Source organism: Populus nigra, chromosome 5, assembly GCF_951802175.1.
Source record: "Populus nigra chromosome 5, ddPopNigr1.1, whole genome shotgun sequence".
Lineage (NCBI taxonomy): Eukaryota > Viridiplantae > Streptophyta > Magnoliopsida > Malpighiales > Salicaceae > Populus > Populus nigra.
Window position 1 is genome coordinate 22,416,837 of NC_084856.1, and position 26,398 is coordinate 22,443,234.

The 26,398-nt window shown below is 38.9% G+C and overlaps 1 pseudogene; it reads right to left on the minus strand.

The window, feature by feature from the left end:
* Positions 1-138: 138 nt before the first annotated feature.
* LOC133694911 (uncharacterized) lies at positions 139-8,669 on the minus strand (annotated as a pseudogene).
* Between the last annotated feature and the right edge of the window lie 17,729 nt (positions 8,670-26,398).

The following is a 26,398-nucleotide window of genomic DNA, read 5'->3' on the forward strand; positions in this document are numbered from 1 at the left end:
ATTTGCAATACAACAAGATTATTCTAGTTTGATAATCTCGTGCTCTGGAACCGAGTTCTTCTATTCAAGGGAGATCCCAAAGCGTGGAGGGTTGCAGAATATGGTTCTGGATGCGTTCTTGAACGGCAAGAAAACAGATCAGTATTTGCTAATGTAGTCATAAATGTGATTGTTGATCTCCTCTGCCTTCTCTTGGTTAATGAAATGACCGACTCCTTCCATCACAACAACTTCCTCCAACAATGGCACATGATGCTTGAATCCTCCATTGTTTACAAATTCCTTCGCCCCTGGAGTAGTATAGACCATGTCAAGATCTCCCACAACAAACTTTACAGGAACTTCCACCAGTGTCCCAGTCCACGGTGCTGTGAACTCCCAGTTCCTACAACCACCAGATTGTAACTGTTAGACCAAGTTGTTAAGGGTTTACATTCGGTTCAGCTGCTAGTTAGGAAAAGGAAAAAACATACAGATCCAGAGCTCTGTAGTAGTTCAACCCTCCAGTGAACCCCTTCTGGCTATATTTTGTGGCATAGAAAGCAAGGCTGCTTCAGTGAGCCAAGAGGGCAGGGTTACTGGATTCTCTGGATAGATTCCGAAAGGATTTTCTTGAGGCAAGCAAGGGGGACCTGGATTGCGATCTGTCAAGGTTTTCATTAGCACTTCTGCAGTTCCAGCACGTGCAATCTCAGCTTCAATCACTCCTGGTTCCTACCACATTAAATAGACAGTACTTTTGCACTAGTTCATACCAAAACCCTACACAACTTGTTTTGAGTAGTCCTCTAATTGTCTGTATTATTCTTACCGAACTGACATTCACAAAAATATGAGACTTGGCAGTAAGATCCACTTATTCATTCAATTCTTATGAGATTTTCCGAAAAGTAAATTCGATGAGAATATTACGTATAGATTTAGCAGATGACAAAGTGATTGTTGTCAGCATTAATTGTTTCATACACTAAATCTACACAAACAGTTGCCAAATTTGGAGATGTTAGAATCCAAAAATTTGCCACACCATAAGTCCCTTAAAAATTGTGATCATTGAAGTTCAAACCATGCATTATATGCTAAAGAAAACAAAAACCTGGAATCTGCACACGTAATAGTCTTCTTCAAAGGCAAGTTTCATTGTCTCCACTGGCTTCATTTTAGGATTTCTTGGCCTGTATGGAACACTAAGGCAGACATATGCCTTCACTCTATCAGGCCTGAACAAACACAAGTACCATCCAACCACAGCACGCACCCCAGTCATGTGCAACAACAAACACTTGCTCTACCCCTAAGATCACCATATCCCCTAAGATCTGGTGCGACAGCACGGTATCCAAGGGAGCTTAATGCAAGAATCTTGTGATGTTTTGAAATAAAATGAGTAGGTAAAAGGCAATAAAGCCCTTGAAGGCTAAAAATGAGTATAAATGAATAAGGGATATTGTAGTAATTGAACAAAAAGTTGATAAATATAAATAGAAAAAAAAATAGAAGAAGAGAGCTGTGTTTTAAGAGTGAAAAACAGACGGGAGAAGAGAAGAAAAGAGGAGGAAGAAGAAGAGAAAAGGGGGAAAGATAAGGGAAGGAGAAGAGAGTTGGAGAAAATAAGTTTAAAGGTAAGATTATGTATAAATGTGTGTTCTTTAAGCTTTAAACTTATGTTTTGATAAATGTTAGGGTTTTGAAGATTGTGTTTTGGGTTTGATTGATGAATTAATTTGAATGTTATGGGTTGATTGTGGTGGGTAATGAGTTAATTAGTTGATTTTGAGAGATTGTAGGTAAAGATGATGATTTTGAGTTATGATTTTGTTTGAATGGTGAATTTGTGTTAGAAATGAGGAGATAACAGTAGGTAATCTGTGAAAATTCTGGGTTTGAGGTTGAAGATAATAAAATTTCGGTTTGGTCCCTCTATTTGTGAAAATTACAGTTTAGTCCCTAAACTTTGGGAAAATTATAATTTGACCCCTAAATGTATTTTGAGTTTCTGGACAGTGTTATTATGAGATTAAGAATGATTAATCTCAGTTTGGTAATTGATTTGGAATATTTTTAGTTTGGTCCGCTAATTTTAGGAATTTACATTTTAGTCCCCAAACTTATGAAAATTACAATTCGGTCTCTGGTTCGTTCTAGACCAAAATTAGGATGGGCTATGGGTGAAAATTCAGTATGGTTATGTATTTACAGTTTGGTCCTCCAATTCTGGTAAAATTATGTTTTGGTCCCTGTTTTGGAAAATTGTCGTTTTTGTCAATAAATATAGGAGACTAAACATGGTTTTATTTTATGCATTGAGATCTTTTGTTTGAGTTGTTTTTGAGCATATTTCATATATTGTTGTAGGTTCTCCTAACGATCCTCAATAGGATTTCAGGTCTTTTCGTCTGACATTCCTTTTAGTTCTATATTTTCCGAGTGAATGTGATAATCTTTAATATGCATATATGATAAATAAATATGTATGTTGATTATACAATGAGTACAACTAGTTAATCTTTTGAATATTTATATATGCTGCTTTATTTCCGAGTACTCATTTATTCTTGAATTTGCACTCGCAATATGTCGAACTAGATTCTATTTGATATGATATACATTTCTCTGATGATTCTGTAAATATCTATTATGCCTTGATATAGGACTTGTTAGTAACTCCATGCTAACGGAGAGTAGTTAGCCTATGTGCACACAGTATGCTGTATACCTAGCTGGTGAGAGAGGCATTAGCCTGTGGCGACTGATCATCCTACAGTGGTCACCTTTGGGTGTTATCCGATCTCTGACATGTATTCCACTATGTTATGATGATATGTTTAGTATGTATATGTATATGTATATCAAGATAAATCATCTTGCAAACTATTAATATCTAAAATATCTAAAATGTGTATTAAATATTATTCCCTCACTGAGTTGGTTGAACTCACCCCTCATTCTTAATATTATTTCAGGTTCTTAGTTTCTGATAGCAGGTGGACTTTGTTGAGTGTTCCCGTTTCTTCAGTTTTGGTCAGTATGCCTTACTTGTTTTGGGAGGCTTTCCTTTTAGTTTTGATTCGATGTCTTAGACGCTCCACTATTACCTTGTTTCAATTAAGTTTGAATTTTAACAATGTAGTGAGTATTATGAATTATTGTCTTTGTTTTAATTACTGATGAAGAGTTTTACACTATCTTTTGGTTTCATCAATTTTGAATAATATAATATTTTTAAAGATTATGAAATGCTGCGTATTTCTGAATAAATTATGTCTGTTTTGAAGCTTAACATAGATGGGGTGTCCTTCCGACACCGCTCATGCGCTGCCGGTCATGGACCCGGGAATCGGGTCGTGAAAAAGGTGGTATCAGAGCATGGTTTTATTAAAACCTTTTAATCTGTTTTTATTTATTTATTATTATTCAAAACCCTCGTAATATGTGGAGCTTAGGATCTATCTTGTCTTGATGTCATTCATATTATAATTCTCCAATCTAGTGTTTAGTGTGTCGTCCTTAAAACTCCTTATAGTTATGTTGATACATATATATAAATGCATTCTTTTAGGAAATATGCCGAGAGCTAAACATGTAGTTAATACCGATTATGTCGGTAATGATCAAAAGGACATTCCTATCGCTCAGCTTAGGAAGGAGAGGCACAAAAAGAGGGTTAGAACCCCTTCGCCTCAACCAATGAAAGCAAAAGTTCAGGATGAGGTTGAATTTGAGGGAGACTATGGTCTGGATGTTGGTAAGAACCAGGAGCAGGAATCCCATGATAGGGTGTCTTATACTGATAGTGCTTTTAGATAAGATTGGACAGGCCATGCAGACCCTGGCTGACCTTTTAGCTGAGAGAGAGAAGGAGAAGGATAAGAATGCATCTTCGACTTCCCATACTGTGCATGGGGTGAAAGTGTCATTGTCAGAGTTCCTTAAGCTGACACCTCCTACCTTTGAAGGGTGTTAATAACTCTGAGGACCCACAACAGTTTTTAGATGCAATGTGGCGTAGGTGTGAGGCCATGGGGTGCACGGATCATCGTGCAGTGACTTTAGCATCTTTCAGGCTAGAAGGAGAGGCGGCTGTGAACTGGTATGAGTTTAAGAGGGGTGAAAGGGCAGCTAGTTCGCCACCGATGGCGTGGAAGGACTTTTCTGAGATTTTTTTGGAGCGTTTTCTACCTGATAGTGTGAGGGAAGCCAGATCATATGAGTTTGAGAAGTTGGTTCAGGGTGACTTGACTGTGACAGAGTATGAAGTGGAATTCACGCGTTGTCCAAATTTGCTGGGTATTTGGTACCGATTGAGGAGAGGAAGATCAAGAGGTTTGTTTGGGGTCTTAATAGCTACCTATTCAAAGCTATTGGGGCTTATGAGTTTAAGACGTACTCAGCCATAATGGATCGTGCCCGAGCTATTGAGGCACGAGAGTTAAAGGATGAATTATCAGTGGGTTCGGTCAAGAGGCCCAAGGTGGCGGATCCGTTCTCTTTTTAGCAGCGGTATGATACAGGTCCTAACAGGGGGCATGGAGGCCGGCAAGGCCAATCAAGTCAGTCAAGGAATTTCTTGTCGAGGTCTACTGTAAGGGGAAACAATAAACATAGCATGAGTGGAGCTGGTCCGACTGAGAGTCGAGGTATTGTTCAGTTAACACCACAAGGTTTAGATGGGAGGCCTCAATGTCAGTCTTGTAGGTCTAGGCATTATAACACAATTTGTTATAGGCAGATAGGAGCTTGTTTCGGTACAGAAGCATCAGGCTTGGACCACCGCTTGTTTCGGTTGCAGGCAGACTGATCACTTGGACCACCGCTTGTTTCGGTTCGGACAATCCCTCAATCGAAACAAACGGTGGTCCAAGCCTGGTGCTTTTGTACAGAAACAAGCTCCTATCTGCTTATAACAAACTGTGCTATAATGCCTAGACCTACAAGACTGACATTGAGGCCTCCCATCTGAACCTTGTGGTGTTAACTGAACAATACCTCGACTTTGAGTCGGACTAGCTCTACTCATGTTAGGTCTACTGTTTCCCCTGACAGTAGACCTCGACAAGAAATTCCTTGACCGACTTGATTGGCCTTGCCGACCTCCATGTCCCCTGTTAGGACCTGTATCAGACCGCTGCTGGAAAGAGAACTGATCCGCCACCTTGGGCCTCTTGATCGAACCCACTGATAATTCATCCTCTAACTCTCGTGCCTCAATAGCTCGGGCACGATCCATTATGGCTGAGTACGTCTTAAACTCATGAGCCCCAATAGCTTTGAATAGGTAGCTATTAAGACCCCAAACAAACCTCTTGATCTTCCTCTCCTCAATCGGTACCAAATACCCAGCAAATTTGGACAACGCGTGAATTCCACTTCATACTCTGTCACAGTCAAGTCACCCTGAACCAACTTCTCAATCTCATATGATCTGGCTTCCCTCACACTATCAGGTAGAAAACGCTCCAAAAAAATCTCAGAAAAGTCCTTCCACGCCATCGGTGGCGAACTAGCTGCCCTTTCACCCCTCTTGAACTCATACTAGTTCACAGCCGCCTCTCCTTCTAGCCTGAAAGATGCTAAAGTCACTGCATGATGATCCGTGCACCCCATGGCCTCACACCTACGCCACATTGCATCTAAAAACTGTTGTGGGTCCTCAGAGTTATTAACACCCTTCAAAGGTAGGAGGTGTCAGCTTAAGGAACTCTGACAATGACACTTTCACCCCATGCACAGTATGGGAAGTCGAAGATGCATTCTTATCCTTCTCCTTCTCTCTCTCAGCTAAAAGGTCAGCCAGGGTCTGCATGGCCTGCCCAATCTTATCTAAAAGCACTATCAGTATAAGACACCCTATCATGGGATTCCTGCTCCTGGTTCTTACCAACATCCAGACCATAGTCTCCCTCAAATTCAACCTCATCCTGAACTTTTGCTTTTATTGGTTGAGGCGAACCCGTTCTAACCCTTTTTGTGTGCCTCTCCTTCCTAAGCTGAGCGATAGGAATGTCCTTTTGATCATTACCGACATAATCGGTATTAACTACATGTTTAGCTCTCGGTATATTTCCTAAAAGAATGCATTTATATATATATATGTATCAACATAACTTTAAGGAGTTTTAAGGACGACACACCAAACACTAGATTGGAGAATTATAATATGAATGACATCAAGACAAGATAGATCCTAAGCTCCACATATTATGAGGGTTTTGAATAATAATAAATAAATAAAAATAGATTACGAGGTTTTAATAAAACCATGCTCTGATACCACCTTTTTCACGACCCGATTCCCGGGTCCATGACCGGCAGCGTATGAGAGGTGTCGGAAGGACACCCCACCTATGCTAAGCCTCAAAACGGACATAATTTATTCAGAAATACGCAGCATTTCATAATCTTCAGAAATATTATATTATTCAAAACTGATGGAACCAAAAGATAGTGTAAAACTCTTCATCAGTAATTAAAACAAAGACAATAATTCATAATACTCACTACATTGTTAAAATCCAAACTTAATTGAAACAAGGTAATGGTGGAGCGTCTAAGACATCGAATCAAAACTAAAAGGAAAGCCTTCCAAAACAAGCAAGGCATACCTACCAAAACTGAAGAAACAGGAACACTCAACAAAGTCCACCTGCTATCAGAAACTAAGAACCTGAAATAATATTAAGAATGAGGGGTGAGTTCAACCAACTCAGTGAGGGAATAATATTTAATACACATTTTAGATATTTTAGATATTAATAGTTTGCAAGATGATTTATCTTGATATACATATACATATACATACTAAACATATCATCATAACATAGTGGAATACATGTCAGAGATTGGATGACACCCGAAGGTGACCACTGTAGGATGATCAGTCGCCACAGGCTGATGCCTCTCTCACCAGCTAGGTATACAAAATACTGTGTGCACATAGGCTAACTACTCTCTGTTAGCATGGAGTTACTGACAAGTCCTATATCAAGGCATAATAGATATTTATAGAATCATCAGAGAAATGTATATCATATTAAATAGAATCTAGTTCGACATATTGCGAGTGCAAATTCAAAAATAAATGAGTACTCGGAAAATAAAGCAACATATATAAATATTCAAAAGATTAACTAGTTGTACTCATTGTATAATCAACATACATATTTATTTATCATATATGCATATTAAAGATTATCCCACTCACTCGGAAAATATAGAACTAAAAGGAATGTCAGAGGAAAAGACCCGAAATCCTATTGAGGATCGTTAGGAGAACCTACAATAATATATGAAATATACTAAAAAAAAACTCAAACAAAAGATCCCATGCATAAAATAAAACCAGGTTTAGTCTCCTAAGTTTATTGACAAAAACGACAATTTTCCAAAACAGGGACCAAAACATAATTTTACTTGAATTGGAGGACCAAACTGTAAATACGTAACCATACTAAATTTTCACCCATAGCCCATCCTCAACTTGGTCTAGAACTGACCAGGGACCGAATTGTAATTTTCATAAGTTTGGGGACTAAAATGTAAATTCCTAAAATTAGGGGACCAAACTAAAAATATTCCAAATCAATTACCAAACTGAGATTAATCATCCTTAATCTCATAATAACACCGTCCAGAAACTCAAAATACATTTAGGGGTCAAATTATAATTTTCCCAAAGTTTAGGGACTAAACTGTAATTTTCACAAATAGAGGGACCAAACCGAAATTTTATCATCTTCAACCTCAAACTCAGAATTTCACAGATTACCTACTGTTATCTCCTCATTTCTAACACAAATTCACCATTCAAACAAAATCATAACTCAAAATCATCATCTTTACCTACAATCTCTCAAAATCAACTAATTAAATTGTTACCCACCACAATCAACCCATAACATTCAAATTAATTCATCAATCAAACTCAAAACACAATCTTCAAAACCCTAACATTTATCAAAACGTAAGTTTAAAGCTTAAAGAACACACATTTATATATAATCTTGCCTTTAAACTTATTTTCTCCAACTCTCTTCTCCTTCCCTTATCTTTCCCCCTTTTCTCTTCTTCTTCCTCCCCTTTTCTTCTCTTCTCTCGTTAATTTTTCACTCTTAAAACACAGCTCTCTTCTTCTATTTTTTTTCTATTTATATTTATCAACTTTTTGTTCAATTACTACAATATCCCTTATTCATTTATACTCATTTTTAGCCTTCAAGGGCTTTATTGCCTTTTACCTACTCATTTTATTTCAAAACATCACAAATGTAGTGAATGTTATGAATTATCATCTTTGTTTTAGTTACTAATGAAGAGTTTTAAATTATCTTTTGGTTTCATCAATTTTGAATAATATAATATTTCTGAAGATTATGAAATGCTGTGTATTTTTAAATAAATTATGTCCGTTTTGAGGCTTAGCGTAGGTGGGGTGTTGTTCTGACACCGCTCCTGCGCTGCCGGTCATGGACCCGGGATTCAGGTCGTGACAAATCTGATGGCGCTAGGAGTACCAAAGCTCTGGAAATCCATGGAGCAATAGTACCACAGGACCTTGGCCTTTCTCAGCTATGTGCATGTCAATTCCTTTCACCTTCGCCATTCTATGGCTTATCCGCTTCATCTCTCTACTGCTCTATCCTTTTCTTTCTTCCTTTTTTTTTTTAAAAAAAACTTTACCTGAGAACTCTTTGTGGCATGGCCTGTTTCATATATAGAGTGCTTTAAAATTTAAGAGGATTGTGAAGCATCAGAAAGCAACAAATGACACTAAATGAGAGGCTGAGTGATGATACAAGTTTTTAAATTCTAGTGTTCCCATTGATGGGTGTGCATTTCCAAGATTCTGATTTTTGTCCTTCTCAGCTTATGACAGCATGCAACATAAATACTGACAACAGATAAGCTTAGGAACTGTGATCAAGTGTTGTGTACTCACAACACTACTAGATGCTCTCATTTCTTCATCCATCGAAATAAACTAGCTCATTCACTTTTCACTAGCAACTCATATTAGGATAAGTGACTTTACCGGCAAAGCTAACTAGCAATAATGCCTGGCACTATTCTGAGACATTTTAAAGGAATGGTTTCAGCTGTGCATCAAATACTTCAGACATAATCAAGGCCAAATTTCTTCAAGTTTACAGAAAATATTTAGGCATCTCATGTAATTAAGGGGCTAAAAGATGAACTTTTAGACATGGATAAATGTTCATTGGATAAAAGAAAATTTCTTTCTGAGATCTGTTTCACTTGATTCTAGAGTTGTTTTTTCGGAAAATTCGTATCAAATAAACACGAAACGTTAAACGTTGAAGAACGAGAAAAGTGTATATATACGTGCTAATTCTAGTACAAACAATAAAAATATAGAGCAAGAAAAGTACGTGTTGAACTGTAATAGAAAAAATACAAAACAGAAAAAATATCTCTTAAAAAGTCTCCTGGACCAGTATTGGACAATTCGATGCTCTAGTTAAGTAATGCGTTAAATTTCATATTGAAAAAAGTTTCTGTTTCATTCCCATGAAAATTTCAATGATGACTGTATTTCTATGATTTTGAACTACATTTCTTGTTTTCAGACCCCATGAAAGTACTTGTAAATTTGTGTGCGAGAGACACTAGAGGTTAATTTCCTGCAGACTTTTTGATGACTGCTAAAGCAATAGAAACTAGCTTCTCAAACTCATTTTTCATAGAGGTCAAATGAGATTTTCCAGCGAAGATATCCTCACATGTCTCCGCCCAGTCAGTGGCAGCTCCAACCCATGTGCTAGCATCACTATAACGTTTAGAATCCAAAGCTGGCAGCGAGTCCTTAATCTTGTCAGTTGCAGACATGTAGAACACAGAACAACTTTTACGGCTTTTCTGAATGTTTATATCTAAAGTTGTTTTTAACAACTTGCTGATTATGTGGTTGTGTATTTTAGTGCCATATTTTAAAGCATTTTCTACGGCAAGTTTGGCCATGCCTTGGAGACCAAGTCCTTTGTTTTCCAGGAAGAAATCAACAGTACATTTACACAGCTCCTTGTCTAAGGTTTGGCTACAACCTTCACATGCCGTTGAATTGCGGAGGCACCTGCGATCCATATGTTAGCATCAGCGTAACCATTAGCATCCAAAGCAGCCAATGATTTCTTAATCAGGCCAATTGCATCCTGGTAGCTCTCAGAACAACCTGTTAGGCATCTCTTAATGTATGGATGCTGAGTTTTCCTTATCAACAAGTTGATGCGGTTATATATTTCTGTACAATTTGTTATTGCACTCTTTAATTCAAGCCTGGCTAGGCCTTTGAAATCAATATTTTAATTGCATTCTTTCCTGTAAGTTTTGCTAGAACTTGAAAATCAACTGCTCCTTTGCTTTCCAGGACCGATTCGGCAGAAGATTTGTACAAGGTATTCTCTTGTGCAAGTTTGGTTAGGCTTTGGAAATCAGCTGGCGCTTTACTTTCAGATTCAAAATCTTTGTGCGCTTTAGCAAGGATATGATTAGAAGAGAGGACAAGGGCTAGGACAAAGTAAAATATAATGTGCCCATGTAAAGAACCCATGGCTGTTCAAACGGTTCGAGCGGCCGTGATGGAGCAGGATTCGGTGTATTGAAGGAAGAAATGGTTGACTGGAAAAACAAGGACAAGTTAGAAGATTATATAGCCTTCATTTTTTACAGCAAATTTCTGTTTTGTTCCTATTTTTACATAGAAGACAACTCAGAAGGTGAATTGAGCTGGTCCTAACTACTTTCTCTGAGAAGGAAAAGAATTTGCTATTAACAATTCATGTTCAAAAGATAACCGCAAAATTTATTGGAGCTTCCAAGCCATTTTGGATCATTTTGCTTCCAATCTGAGGCGTGGCATTTTTGAGCTAGTCCTTGTTTGTAGCCTAAAAGCTTCAACCAAATTTAACCACAACGCCATGTAAATAGAAGCAACAACTCTAGAATCAAGAAAGACAGCCATGTAAATAGTTCAAAAATAGCTTGGTTCAACTTCTGAGTTTTCTCCTACGTAAAAATAGGAACACAACAGAAAAATGTTGTAAGAAATGAAGGCTATATAATCTTCTAATTTGTCCTTGTTTTTCCAATCAACCATTCCTTCCTTCAACACACTGATTCCTGCACGATCCCGGCCGCTTGAACCGATTGAACAGCATGGGTTCTTTACATGGGCTCATTCCATTTTGCCTTGTCCTAGTTCTTGTCCTCTCTTCCAATCATCTCATTGCTAAAGCCCACAAAAATTCCACGAATCAAATCAAAGTAGAAGCTGATTTCAAAATCATAGCCGAACTTGCAGGAAAGAATGCAATTCCAAATGCTGATTTCAAAGGCCTAGCCAAGCTTGCATTAACGAAAGCAATATCAAATGGGAATGCAATATACCACCGCGTCAACTCGTTGCTACTCAAAACTTCGGACATGTACACTACGAGAAGCCTAACAGGTTGTTCTACCAACTACAAAGATGCAGTTGGCCTTATTAACAAATCACTGGCTGCTTTGGATGCTAAAAATTACGATGATGCCAAGACATGTATCACGGATGCCTTGGCGAACTCAACGAAATGCGAAGATAGATTCGAGGAACTATTACAACGAAATTCCCCATTTACATTCATGAAAGCAAAGTTTGGCCTGCTATGCTTGACTGGTTTAAAACACATCAATCTGTTAGTCCAGAATGAACGCTTGATAACTGAAGGTTGTAGCCACACCTTAGACAAGGAGCTGTGCAAATCTACAGTCGTATTCTTCCTGGAAAACAAAGGACTTGGTATCCATGGCTTGGCCAAGCTTGCAGTACAGAAAGCATTGCAAGATGGCACCAGAATCCACAACCACATCAGTGTGTTGCTAAAAACAACTTCAGATCAATGCGTTCTGAAAAAACTTAAAAGTTGTTCTGCGTTCTACCTGACTGCAATTGAAAAGATTAAGGAGTCGCTGCCAGCTTTGGATTGTAATCGTTATGGTGATGCCAGTACATGGGTTGGAGCTGCCATAGACTCGGCGGAGACATGCGAGGGTGTGTTTGCTGGAAAATCAAACGCGATATCTCCTTTGACCCCTATGAAAATAGAGTTTAGTAAGCAAGTCTCTATTTCTTTAGTTGTCATCAAAAAGCTAGCCGGAAATTAACCTGAGGTGGCTGCTGCGCACAAATCTACAAGTTCTTCCATTGGGTCTCAAAACAAGAAATGTACTTCAAAATTTACAGAAAGATTAAGTATCATTGAAAATTTCATGAGAATAAAACAGAAGCCGTATTCAATATGAATTTTGATGCATGAATTTACTTTAGTATTACTCGCTTCATTTGTCAAGTTGAATATTTGATCAGTCACCTATCCATTCATGCCTCTTGTATTTCTGCATACTTTCTTTCACCTGCCCAGCTAAGCTCGGAGGTTGCTCCTAAGCAGCATAAGTAATTGCAATCCGGTGCTTGCCACGGGAGGAGCTCAACTCTTTACAAACATCCAATACACATGTAATAGGAAATGGAAAAATGGTGGAGGAACACGAACACAGGGTTACTTAGTGTTGGAGTTATGCCTTAAGTTGCTGCCTTTGTTTTATTTTAGTATTGTCTGTCTTTGTTATTTTAATTCTGCTGAAATAAAAGACTAGAGCTGGTCTTCAGGACGTGAACTAGTCTTTAGGAGTCAGTTATATTGTTAGCTGAACATGGTACATTTATGTTAGTAGTCATGTTAGTGATCAGCTGAACGTGGCACATTGTAGTGCTACAAACCAGCAATATCAGTTTGTTTCAAATCTATTTAAACGTGTAAAGATTGCTGAAACAAAATATGCAATCAATGATATTTTTCAGTTCAATAAAACAGTAAAAACTTCCACTGTTCAAATCAAAGTCTGCATTCTGTTTTTCACTTCTTCTTTTCAATCTCTTCAAACTCTTTCAATTGGTATCAGAGCAATTTTCTTGAAGGGCCTGTGATGGATTCTGAATCAAGTTTCACCCATATTTCTCCTCCAATCTTCAATGGAGAGAGTTTTCAACTATGGGCAGTAAGAATGGAAACTCACCTAGAAGCCTTAGATTTGTGGGAAGTTGTTGAATTATGAGGTGCCACCACTGCCTAATAATCCAACTATGACTCAGATCAAAAGTCATAAGGAGAGAAAGACCAAGAAATCGAAGGCGAAGGCATGTCTGTTTGCTGCTGTTTCCACAACCATTTTCACCAGGATCATGTCACTTCAATCAGCAAAGGATGTTTGGGATTACTTGAAGAAGGAATATGCAGGAGATGAAAGAATTCGTGGAATGCAAAGCTTAAACTTGATACGTGAATTTGAGCTGCAAAGGATGAAGGATTCTGAGACTATAAAGGAGTACTCAGACAAATTGATGGGGATTGCTAACAGAGTCAGGCTGCTGGGAACATCATTTGCAGATTCCAGAATTGTTGAAAAACTTCTGGTCACAGTACCAGAAAAGTATGAAGCTTCAATTACAACATTGGAGAATACTAAAGACCTGTCAAAAATTACATTGACAGAGTTGCTAAATGCCTTACAAGCTCAGGAGCAGAGAAGGCTTATGAGGCAGGATCATGCAATTTAAGGTGCTTTGCAAGCAAAATTTGCAGACTATGACAAGAAGAAGTTCTTCAGGAAGAACGCAGCTTCAGGCAGCATTAAACCAAATCAAGGTTACAACAAAGGAAAATTTATTAAAAGGAATTTTCCACCTTGTCAACACTGCAACAAGAGTGGTCACCCACCATTCAAATGCTGGAAGAGGCCTGATGCAAGGTGCAGCAAGTGCAATCAGCTAGGACATGAGGCAATAATCTGCAGATTCAAAAATCAAAAACAAGAAGAAGATGCTCAAGTTGCGAACCAAGATGATGAGGATCAGATGTTTGTGGCTGCATGCTTCTCGGTTCAAACCACCTCAGACCATTGGCTAATTGATAGTGGTTGCACCAACCACATGACTTTTGATAAAAGTCTTTTCCGAAATTTGCAGCCTACAGAAGCTGCAAAAGTCAGAATTGGAAATGGTGAATGCATTGAAGCCAAGGGAAAGGGAACAATTGCCATCACAACAAATTCAGGTACAAAAACAATTGCAAATGTTCTTTATGTGCCTAATATAGATCAGAATTTGTTGAGTGTGGGGCAATTAATTGAGAAAGGAATGAAGGTGATTTTTGAAAATCAACATTGCTGTATTTTTGATGCTGTTGGGTGTAAAATTCTACAAGTTAGAATGAAGAGCAAAAGTTTCTCGTTTCTGCCATTTGAGGAGGAGCATAATGCTTTCCCAACAAAACTCAATTATACTAAGTTATGGCACAAAAGGTTGGGGCACTGCCATCAACAAAGGATGCTTACCATGAAGAATTCTGAGGCTGTCAGAGGTATACCTCCATTTACTGAAATTACATTGTACTGTCATGCTTGTCAGTTTGGTAAGCAGAATAGAAAATCATTTCCGAGATCAACTTGGAGATCATCCCAAAAGCTGTAGCTGATTCATACCGATGTGGCTGGTCCTCTAAGCACACCATCATTAAATGGCAGTAAATATTACCTGCTGTTTATTGACGATTTCTCTCGAATGTGCTGTATTTATTTCATGAAATTCAAATCAGAGGTGGCTGGAATTTTCTGGAGATTCAAGAAGAATGTGGAGAATCAAAGCAACTACAAAATTCAAGCAATTCGTTCAGACAATGGCAAAGAATACACATCAACAGAATTCAATCTTTATTGTGAAGAAGCTGGCATTGAGCATCAACTCACAGCCCCTTACACTCCAGAGCAGAATGGGGTTAGTGAGAGAAGAAATCGATACATAATGGAGATGGCTAGATGCATGCTACATGAGAAGAACTTGCCTAAAGTTTTTTGGGCAGAAACTGCTAACACAGCAGTATTCTTGCAAAATCGTCTCCTGACAAAGCTTTTGACAGAAAAAACTCCTTTTGAAGTGTGGTATAATTACAAACCCTCACTTAGTTTTCTTAAGGTTTTTGGCAGCACATGTTTTGTTCACATTCCACAGATTAAGAGGGACAAGCTGGACAAGAAGGCAATGCAAGGTATCTTTGTTGGCTATAACACAATTTCTAAAGCCTACAAAGTATACCTACCTCAAACCCAGAAGATTACAATTACACGGGATGTGCAGTTCCATGAAGACGACAAATGGAACTAGGATGAAACACAAGAGATCACGGTACTTGATGATCAAATTATTACTCCCCTGCAAAATGAATCAATTGATGAATCACCAGTACGAGGCACCAGATCACTTGAATAAATCTATCAAAGGAGCAATGTGGTTGTTTGTGAACCAGAAAATTATGAAGATGCGCAGATGAATCCAGCATGGCAGGAAGCAATGAAGGAGGAAATACACATGATTGAAAAGAATCATACGTGGGAACTTGTTGATCGACCTGCAGACAAGAACATTATTGGCGTCAAGTGGATTTTCAGGACCAAACTGAATGTTGACAGCTCCATCAACAAATTCAAGGCAAGGCTGGTTGTCAAGGGGTATCCTCAAGTGTATGGGGTGGATTATTCAGACACATTCGCTCCAGTAGCAAGGATGGACACCATCAGATTGTTGCTTGCTGTTGCTGCACACAAAAACTGGAAAGTGTTCTAGATGGACGTAAAATCAGCCTTCCTCAATGGCGATTTACAAGAAGAAATTTATGTTGAACAACCTGCTTATTATAGAATATATTTATATAGGAAATATTGTATATAGGAAATATTGTAGACATACTCTTGTGTGGTAACCTCCACCATTACTATTGTATATTGCCCTACCTATATATATAGAAAGGGTTGGCTGACCATCAGGTTAAGCCTCCCAATTATTCTCAACTTGGTATCAGAGCCTTCTGCCGTCAGAACTCTTTTCTTCCTTCCTTCCTTTGCAGCCGACCCTCTCTTTACTTTCTCTACATGGATTCTACTGCTGCCGCCGGCTTCTCCCTCTCCACAGGTGGTGCAGCACAGCCGGCCAACCCTCCCCAAGCTGCTGCCGCTGGTGCCCTTTCTTCTCCACAGCAGCCTCCACTTGCAGAGCTTGTCTCTGATTCTTCCTCCCAAGTCTCTGCCGTTCCTTTACCTCTCATGGGAACTCACACTACAACTATTGTTCCTTTAGCGAACACTCACCAACTTGTTTCGCTAAAGCTTACGAACACAAATTATCTCTATTGGAGAATGCAGATGAAGCCATATCTCCTTGGTCAAGGTGTTTTTCACTTTGTTGACGGTTCCGTGCCGTGTCCTCCATCTCATATTTTTGACAGTTCTGCTAGTTCTTCCTCCATTATCAGCCCTTCTTTTCTTCGTTGGAAGCAACAGGATCAACTTATTTTGAGTGCTTTGCTCTCCTCTCTCTCCGTGGATGTGTTGCATCTCGTGGTAGATTGTTCTACTTCGCATTGTGTTTGGCGCACTCTTGAGAAAGCGCTTGCCTCTCCGTCTAATTCTCGCATCATGCAACTCCATGGCTCCTTTCAAGACCTTCGGCAAGGTGACTCCTCGGTTAGTCTATATATGCAGCAAGCCAAATCGTTATTTGATGAATTGGCTGCTGCTGGTCGTCCCATGTCTCTTGAAGATTTCAATCTTTATGTGTTTCGTGGCCTTCATGGCGAGTTCAAAGACTTGGTAACGAGTCTCATAACCAAGGCAGAACCGCTATCCTATGCTGATCTTCATAGCCACCTTCTTACCCATGAATTTCTGCACAAGAACTCTTTCCATTCCATGGCTGCCGCTCCTTCTCTGCTGTCTTCTTCTTCTCTGCCGCAGCAGCCACCTCTGCTGCCAACACCACAGTTTTCTGCACACCATGCTATGTCTCATCACAGCTCTAACTTCAGCCGCAACAGGGGTCGCTCTAGAGGTAATTGGCGTCCCCACAGCAACTGTTCCACTCCCCAGAACAGGGGCCAATCTGCTGCAGATTGGCGACCAAACCACTGGCAGCAAACCAGGCGAAATTCCAGCGCTAGGCAGTGGTCTGGACAGTAGCATGTACGCTGCCAATTGTGCTCCGGTTTTGGGCACACAGCTCCCCATTGTTCCCAGTTTCGTAGCAGCTCTCCGCAGCCCTCTGCTCATCTTGCGGTTGGGAATATCTCTGATGCGACTTGGTTCCCCGACACCGGCGCAAATCAACACGTCACACCTGATCTTGGAACTCTGACCGATTCTGCACCCTATCTTGGTAATGATTATTTGCATGTTGGTGACGGTAAGGGCCTTGACATATCCCATATTGGACATACTAAATTACATTCCCCAAAACGCATGTTTACATTATCTAATGTTCTCCATGTGCCTCACATTACCAAACCGTTGTTATCTGTTCAAAAATTCTGTCGTGATAATCATGTTTATTTTGAATTTCACGCTTCTATGTTTTTTGTGAAGGATCTCGTCACCAAGGAAGTTCTCCTTTCCGGTCAGAGTCATGATGGCCTTTATGTCCTCTCCGAGTCTTCTGCCACGTCAGTTCCTCAAGCTTTTTGGTCTCCTTGCATCTCCGCGACTGCCGACCTGTGGCATCGTCGTTTGGGTCATCCAACCCCTCGCATTTTCAATTTGTTAGTCTCCGGAAATAAAATCGTATGTACTTCTAGACGTTCTCTTACTCAGTGTCAAGCTTGTCCTTTAGGAAAGTCGTCCCGTTTGTCATTACGACCTACGGGTCACAAAACTTCTGCCCCGCTTGAATTAATTTTTAGTGATGTTTGGGGTCCTGCCCCTATGTTTTCTTCTGATGGCTTCCGTTATTTTGTTATTTTTGTTGATGCGCATACCAAACATATATGGTATTATCCGCTTGTTGCGAAATCTGATGTTTTTTCCACTTTTCAACGTTTTCAAACACTTGTTGAGCGTCAGTTTTCTCTTAAAATTAAATCTGTTCAAACTGATTGGGGCGGTGAATATCGTAAATTAAATAAATTTTTTCAGACCATTGGTATTCATCATCGGTTAATTTGTCCTCATACTCATGAACAAAATGGCACTGTTGAACGTCGTCATCGACATATCGTCGAAACTGGCCTAACCCTTTTAGGCCAGTGTAGTGCCCCATTGCGATTTTGGAACTATGCTTTTGAATCATCGGTCTACCTTATTAATCGCATGCCTACTCTTGTTCTCCAAAATACATCTCCATTTGAGTGTCTGTTTCGACGCACTCCTGATTATAACTTCCTACGTACTTTTGGGTGTCTTTGTTTTCCTTTTTTGCGTCCATATCATGCTCATAAATTAGATTTCCGGTCTTCCCCTTGTGTGTTTTTAGGTTATAGCTCATCTCATCTTGGTTATCGTTGTCTTGACTTAGAGTCTGATCGTATTTATGTCTCCCGTCATGTTCGTTTTCATGAAAATGTCTTTCCTTTTGCGAAGTCTGAACAGGTAACATCCTCACCGGTACCTCCCACCCCACCTACCTATCTTCCATCCTTGCACCCTCCTCCATCTTTTCAGCCTACTACTTACCAAACCAGCCCCAACCACAACCCAATTCTGCCCTCTGCCGCACCCCACCAGCCTACCACTTTGCCCATTGATTCTGCCACCCCTTCATCACCATCCCTCACTACCATACTGTCACCATATGCTTGTCTTTCCAATGATAATTATGCAGGTACAGGTTCTCCATCACCGAATGTGCATGTTCTCAGGTCTGCTGTAACAGAGCAGCCCGGTTCTGCATCAGCTCTTCCCAGTTCTGCAGCAGCCTCACCAGTGTCTACAGTGCCGACCAGTCCCTCCACTGCTTCTCCAGCTGGTCTGCAGCTCTGTGTAGACCTCTCCTCATATCCTCTTCAGCCTCTTCCAGGTACAAGCCCCACTTCTCCATGCCCAGCTGCTCGTCAACATCCCATGGTTCTTCGTCCAAGGCAGCCCAAGACAGCACTGTCCACAACCACTGCTGCAACCTCTGCTGTCTCCTTCAGCCGGGTAGTTTCTCCCCCCTCTCATGAGCCACTTGTTTTTAATGATGCTAACAGATATGAGGCGTGGCATAGTGCTATGCGTGAGGAAATTCAGGCCTTACATGCAAACCAAACTTGGACCTTAGTGCCGTTTCATCCCTCCATGAATGTTGTTGGTAGTCGGTGGGTATACAAGATTAAACGCAAATCTGATGGCAGCATCGAGAGGTATAAGGCGCGTCTGGTTGCTAGAGGTTTCACTCAGCAAGAAGGTATTGATTACTCTGAAACCTTTAGTCCAGTCATCAAACAGGCGACCGTCAGATTAGTCTTCTCCATTGCAGTTTCGTGTGGTTGGAAAATTCATCAGCTTGACATCCATAATGCCTTCCTCCATGGTGTTCTTGATGAGGAGGTCTACATGAAACAACCTCCAGGTTTTGTTGATACTGCTCTCCCCTCTCATGTGTGCCGATTGCATAAATCTCTGTATGGTTTAAAACAGGCTCCACGGGCTTGGTACACTCGTCTGAATGATTTCCTATTATCTATTGGTTTTCGTGCCTCTAAGGTGGATACTTCATTATTTATCTTCTCTGTTGGTGCTTATATTTGCTATCTTCTAGTCTATGTTGATGATATTCTGCTTACGGGTAGTAACTCTCTTCTGCTCCAACGCCTCATTCAGCTACTGAGCTCAGAATTTAAGCTTCGCGACTTGGGTTCTGTTCATTACTTTTTGGGTATTGAGGTTCAGTCTACTAGTATGGGTCTTATGCTTTGCCAGCATAAATATATACTTGACATCCTCACTCGGGCTGGTATGTTATCTTGCAAACCAGTTGATACCCCTATCTCTACATCCAAAGCTACCATTCTGCCCGATCCATTGTTTTCTGATGCTACCCGCTTTCGTCAAATTGTGGGTGCTCTTCAGTATCTCACTTTTACGCGCCCAGATATTTGCTTTGCTGTTAACAGAGTCTGTCAGTTTATGCATGCTCCTACAGATTCTCATTGGGCTGCCGTGAAACGCATATTGCGTTATCTTCGGGGTACGGCATCACATGGCTTACATATCACTCGCAGTTCTTCTTTTGCCTTACATGGTTTTACAGATGCAGATTGGGCAGGCAGTGTTGAGGACAGAAAATCTACGGGTGGTTACCTTGTGTTTTTTGGTCAAACGCCGATTTCGTGGAAATCTGGTAAGCAACGCACAGTTGCTCGCTCTTCTACTGAGGCTGAGTACAAAGCCTTAGCTGATGGCACTGCTGAGGTTATCTGGCTTCAGTATTTATTAACAGATCTCCAGATTCCATCCACTTCTGCTCCTATTATCTGGTGTGACAACCTTGGTGCCACTTATTTGTCTGCGAATCCTGTTTTTCATGCTCGCACTAAACATGTTGAGGTCGATTATCATTTTGTCCGAGATAGAGTTGCAAAGAAGGAAATTCAGATTCGTTTTATTTCCTCCAAGGATCAACTTGCCGATGTCTTCACTAAGCCACTTCCTACTTCTTCGTTTACTGCTTTTTGTTTCAAGCTTCGGGTTGATCCTCCACCCTCAGCTTGAGGGGGCATATTATAGAATATATTTATATAGGAAATATTGTATATAGGAAATATTGTAGACATACTCTTGTGTGGTAACCTCCACCATTACTATTGTATATTGCCCTACCTATATATATAGAAAGGGTTGGCTGACCATCAGGTTAAGCCTCCCAATTATTCTCAACTCTGCTGGATTTGTTGTTCAAGGAGAAGAAGACAAGGTGTACATGCTGAAGAAGACATTTTATGGATTAAAACAGGCACCAAGGGCCTGGTATGGCCGAATTGATGACTACTTGACAGGGTTTGGATTTCAGAAAAGTCTTTCTGAATCAACCCTCTATGTGAAGAAAATTGATGATAATGTTCTTATTGTGTCCCTCTATGTTGATGATTTACTTGTAACTGGAAGTAATTTGCAGCAAATTGAAAGGTTCAAGCAGGACATGATGCAAGCTTTCAAAATGAGTGACCTTGGACTCATGAGTTTTTTTCTTGGCATGGAGATTAAACAAAGCAGAGGAGTGATCTTCATTGGTTAAGAAAAATATGCGAAGGAGATTTTGAAGAAATTCCAAATGGAGAATTGCAAACCAACTACTACTCCAATGAATCAGAAGGATAAATTCAGCAAAGAGGATGGGACTGCCAGGGTAGATGAAGAAAAGTACAGAAGCTTGATTGGTTGCTTGCTGTATTTGACAGCAACCCGACCTGACATTTTTTATGCAACAAACCTTTTATCAAGGTTTATGCATTGTCCAAGTGAGCTACATATGAGGGCAGCCAAACGTATCCTATGATACATCAAAGGAACATGCAGTTTTGGTGTTAAATTTATGCAATGTAAAACACTGAAATTGCATGGTTTTTCTGACAGTGATTGAGGTGGATTCATTGATGACATGAAAAGCACTTCTGGTTTTTGTTTCAATGTAGGCTCAGCAATATTTTCATGGTCATCCAAGAAGCAAAGCATTGTTGCACAATCAACTGCAAAGGCAGAGTTCATTGCTGCCACAGCTGCAGTTAACCAAGCTTTATGGCTTCAAAAGTTACTGCGTGATCTACATATGGAAGAGGAAGAAGCAACTGAAATCTCAGTTGACAATCAAGCAGCTATAGTAATCTCTAACAATCCTGTGTTTCATGGGAAAACCAAACATTTCAACATCAAATTATATTTTATCCGAGAGGTGCAGAAGAATGGAGATATCAAGCTACTTTATTGCAGGACTGAAGATCAAATGGCTGATTTGTTTACCAAAGCACTTCCTGCTAACAGGTTCGAATTTCTCACAAGGCTGATAGGAGTATGCAGCCCTTAATGCAAGGAGGAGTGTTGGAGTTATGCCTTAAGTTGCTGCCTTTGTTTTATTTTAGTATTGTCTGTCTTTGTTATTTTAATTCTGCTGAAATAAAAGACTAGAGCTGGTCTTCAGGACGTGAACTAGTCTTTAGGAGTTAGTTATGTTGTTAGCTGAACATGGTACATTTATGTTAGTGGTCATGTTAGTGGTCAGCTGAACGTGGCACATTGTAGTGCTACAAACCAGCAATATCAGTTTGTTTCAAGTCTATTTAAACGTGTAAAGATTGCTGAAACAAAATATGCAATCAATGATATTTTTCAGTTCAATAAAACAGTAAAAACTTCCACTGTTCAAATCAAAGTTTGCATTCTGTTTTTCACTTCTTCTTTTCAATCTCTTCAAACTCTTTCAATTAGGTAGGCCAGTTGGGTTCTTTGATATATTTACACTATTATAGGAAATGGATTTTTCATGTCAGGACTCAGGAACCTCTGTATTCTGACATCATTTTTTCCAGTTCTTTAGGCCTTTGGCCAGACAACCGGCCAACATAAACCAATTTCTTTCCCTTACAATATTTATCCTACATTAATTGTTTAAATCAGTCAAAATTTTCAGGATAAAGACATTCAAGTATTTTTCTGTATAACCCAATATACAAGAGTGAAACCTTATGTCCCTGGCTGTCAAATCGGTCATTGTTGATTGTTTGTGAATCAAAATTTCACAAGGGAAATTCTTGAAATTGTATTTCGCCGCCTCTTCTGCCTGATATGAGTAGAAAGCTATGCTACATGTTTCAAGGAGAAGGGTCAAGCAGAAAGGATAGTATTCATTTTGAAAAGTTGCAGGATAGAGTCCATTAAAAGATTGTACTAAAATACATGACCACATCAAGGTGTTGTTGAAAACATCTTTGGATAGATCCATTTTGACAAACCTACGAAACTCTTCTCATTTCTACCAGTCTGCAATAGACAATATCATGTACTGCGTGGCAGCTTTAGATTCTAAAGGTGACGAGGATGCCAACGAATTCCTCGCAGCTGCTGCAGACAACAAAGAGAAATGTGAAGTTGGATTCAGGGAATCAGGCAGAACGTCTCCACCGACAATTTGGAAACAAAGTTTGAGAACCTATGCACTATTGGTTTAGCACTCAACTACAAGTTGGCCCTAAAGTAACCTCTTTCGGCGCCTGCTCATAAATGTAGCAGTATCTGCTTTGGTTCCGAAAACAAGAAATGTTCTTCAAAATTGCAGGTAGATTTTTTTTATGATTGAAATAATCATGGGAATGGAATAAAAACCAACCAATTTTGAATTTTAAAGCTTGATTTACTCCACTGCCTCACTGCAGTGGTCAATATATGACAGACCATCTATCAACTCATGCCTCCATATCTATATAATTCTTTTCACCTGTCTAACTAAGCTCCGAGATAGCTCCCCAGCACTCTAATTCATTGCGCAATCTTGTGCTTGCCATGGCAGGTGTCTCTTCGCAAACAACGAATAAATTTGAACCAAGAAAACTAGGCATCCGTTTTTCTCCTTTTTCTTTCGTTTTATTTTCTAGTTCAGCTATTCTTGGACTAGCTGCCACGCACGCAATGAGCCTAAGTCCCTTCATGGAAGAGTCTTGGATGGACCACCAACACCTAAGCAAGTGCAAGAAATTTCTTTCTTGCGACCCCCTCTATTAGACTTGAATCCAAGATGATAATATGGAGTTCGAGCCTCCTTACTACCTGAACCAACACCTGAAGGGAAACATGTAATTGATGGCTACAGAAAACATTCAGTTATGGTGCTAGGGCTTGTTTTCCAGTTCTTCCTCTCAATTCTTTGCGGTAATGAGAGCAATTAATAGCCCTCCTGGTATAAGAATGATATTTCAATTGAAGAACACGAACATGTGGCTGGAAAATCTAGGTTTTTCCCCATTGATATGTTGAAACTCTTTGGGGAGCAAGGATTCTTTTAGGTCAGGAACAGCTTGTCATTCTGGTTTCATACACAGGCCTTTGGCCAAACATCTTGTCACTCTGGACTGTCAAGAAAAGCTCTATCAAAATTCATAGGATCAGGATTGACACCAGAACTTGGGATATACACAAGACGATAACAAAAATTCTGAAAGGCATTAATTAATTCCTTGACCCCCAATTTTCTTTGTTAGTATTTTTTTTTCTTAACTTCATTTACCTCAAGCGTCACAAGCTAGCTCTTTTCAAATTCATGAGTGTCACGACCGGATTCTCGAATTTATGACAGACATATAGGCAAGGTTCTCCTCCAAGGTTTCATACCTATGCGAACCCAAACTTACATATAAACTTATCCTTCAAATAACTCAATCAGAGTTCAATACAACACTAATAACAAAAATAACTTCATAACAATTTGATTGTTTTAATACAAGAGTTAATACAAATTCATAATTGTGGAGTATTGAATAGACATATAGAAAAAGTACTAATTACAATAAAAGAGCAGATTCTGAAGGTTCAATAAAAGTGACCCGCTAACAAGCTATAAGCCTGAAAAGATAAATAATGAGAAGGTAAGTTCAACAACTCAGTGAGTAGAAAATGTTCAATATACACACATGAGATAATACAACAATGAGGAATATATATATACAATTGTGGCTTAGGTTCTTATAAAAAGGTTTCTCAAATAGGCCATAACAAAAATATCATAAGGTAAAGTTCGTTAGAAAATCAAAATGCAATGAGCATGAGGCTCCGTACTGTGGGATGATCAGTCCACATAGGTTGGTGACTCCCCCGACCAACTAGGGTTCATATACGATGTGCACAAAGACTAGCACTACCATGTTAGCATGAGTATTCTGACTACATACCATAGATTTATAATCATAATCAAACAGACATATTCATATCTCAAAGCTCAACTCATGACATTAATCAAATGAGGAGCTATCAATTCAGAAGTCAATTCAAGCATATATTGGTTCATATCAAGAATTCATATTCAACAATTGATCATGTTTTATCGTAACAAGGATAATAATCAGCATATATTATTAAGAAGCATGATCCAATTCATAATAACAAATAAAATATTTATAATATTTCTCATGCATATGGAAAACTATCCACTCACCTGACTCGAAAGCAAACAGAACTTGAAAGCAGATACCGAAGGAAAACTTACTAATATCCCGCCGGTAGAATATTATGATTATCTGAATACAAAGAAGACATATTCAAAACTGACTCGAAAGAACATACAACCTATTTAATACACTTAACTAAGGGTCTATTTCATAACCCTATATGTTTTTAAACTAAACTAGTAATTTTTTAAAAAAACTCAATTAAATGGTTTTCTCGAAATCTAATACATAATAATAAAAAATAATAAAAATGATAATAATTCACTAAATAACCTTAATTTATTCATCAAACAAATCTGCAAAAGCTAATATTACAGTTAGGGACCAATCTGGAATTTATCATATTTTTAAGGGACAATTGTAACTTTGACAAATTGGAGGACCAAACTAAAACTATCATAAAGTCATGACTATAGTGGAATTATATCTATAATTCATCCTAATTTCTGTCCAGAATCTCTAATTATGCTCCAGAGACCATTCTGGAATGTTTTTCTAAATTTTTAGGGTCAAATTGTAATTTTTGTCAAATGGAAGAACCAAATTGAAAGTGTTAAAAATTCATAACTATATTGGAATTTTGCTCATAATTCATTTTTTATTTTGTCCAGAATCTCGGAATATGCTTCAGGGACCAATCTGTAATGTTTCCAAAGTTGAGGACTAAACTGTAATTTTCACAAATTCAGGGACCAAACCGAAATTTTGTCATCTTCAACCTCAAACCCATAATTTCCACAGAAAACCTACTGTTGTCTCCTGATTTCTAACTCAAAATTCAAAATTTACACAAATCATAACTTAAAATCATTATATTTACCTAAAATCTTCCAAAATCAACTTAACAACTCATTACCCATAACAATCAATACATAACATGCAAATCAATTCAACAATAAACTCAAAATAAAATCTTCAAAACCCTAACATTTATCAAAACAGAAATTTAAAGCTCAAAGAACACACATTTATACATTTAAAAACCTAAATATTACATTTAAACTTATTTTCTTCAACTCCTTTCTATTTCCCTTATCTTTCCTTATTTTCTCTTCTTCTTCTTCTTCTTTCTCCCTTCACTCCTGCCGGTTCTCTCTCAAAATTTTCAGATCTCTTCTTCTTCTTTTTTTCTATCTATATTTATTATGTTTATTCAATTACTACAATACTCCTCATTCATTTATATCTAATTTTAGGTCTTCAAGGCCTTTCGTTGCCTTTTCCAACTCATATATTTCAGAACATCACAAGTTCAAAAATTTAAGCTAGTCCTTGTTTTTAGCCTAAAAGCTTCAACCCAAATTTAACCACAACGCCATGTAAAATAGAAGCAACAACTCTAGAATCAAGACAGCCATGTAAATAGTTCAAAAATAGCTTGGTTCAACTTCTGAGTT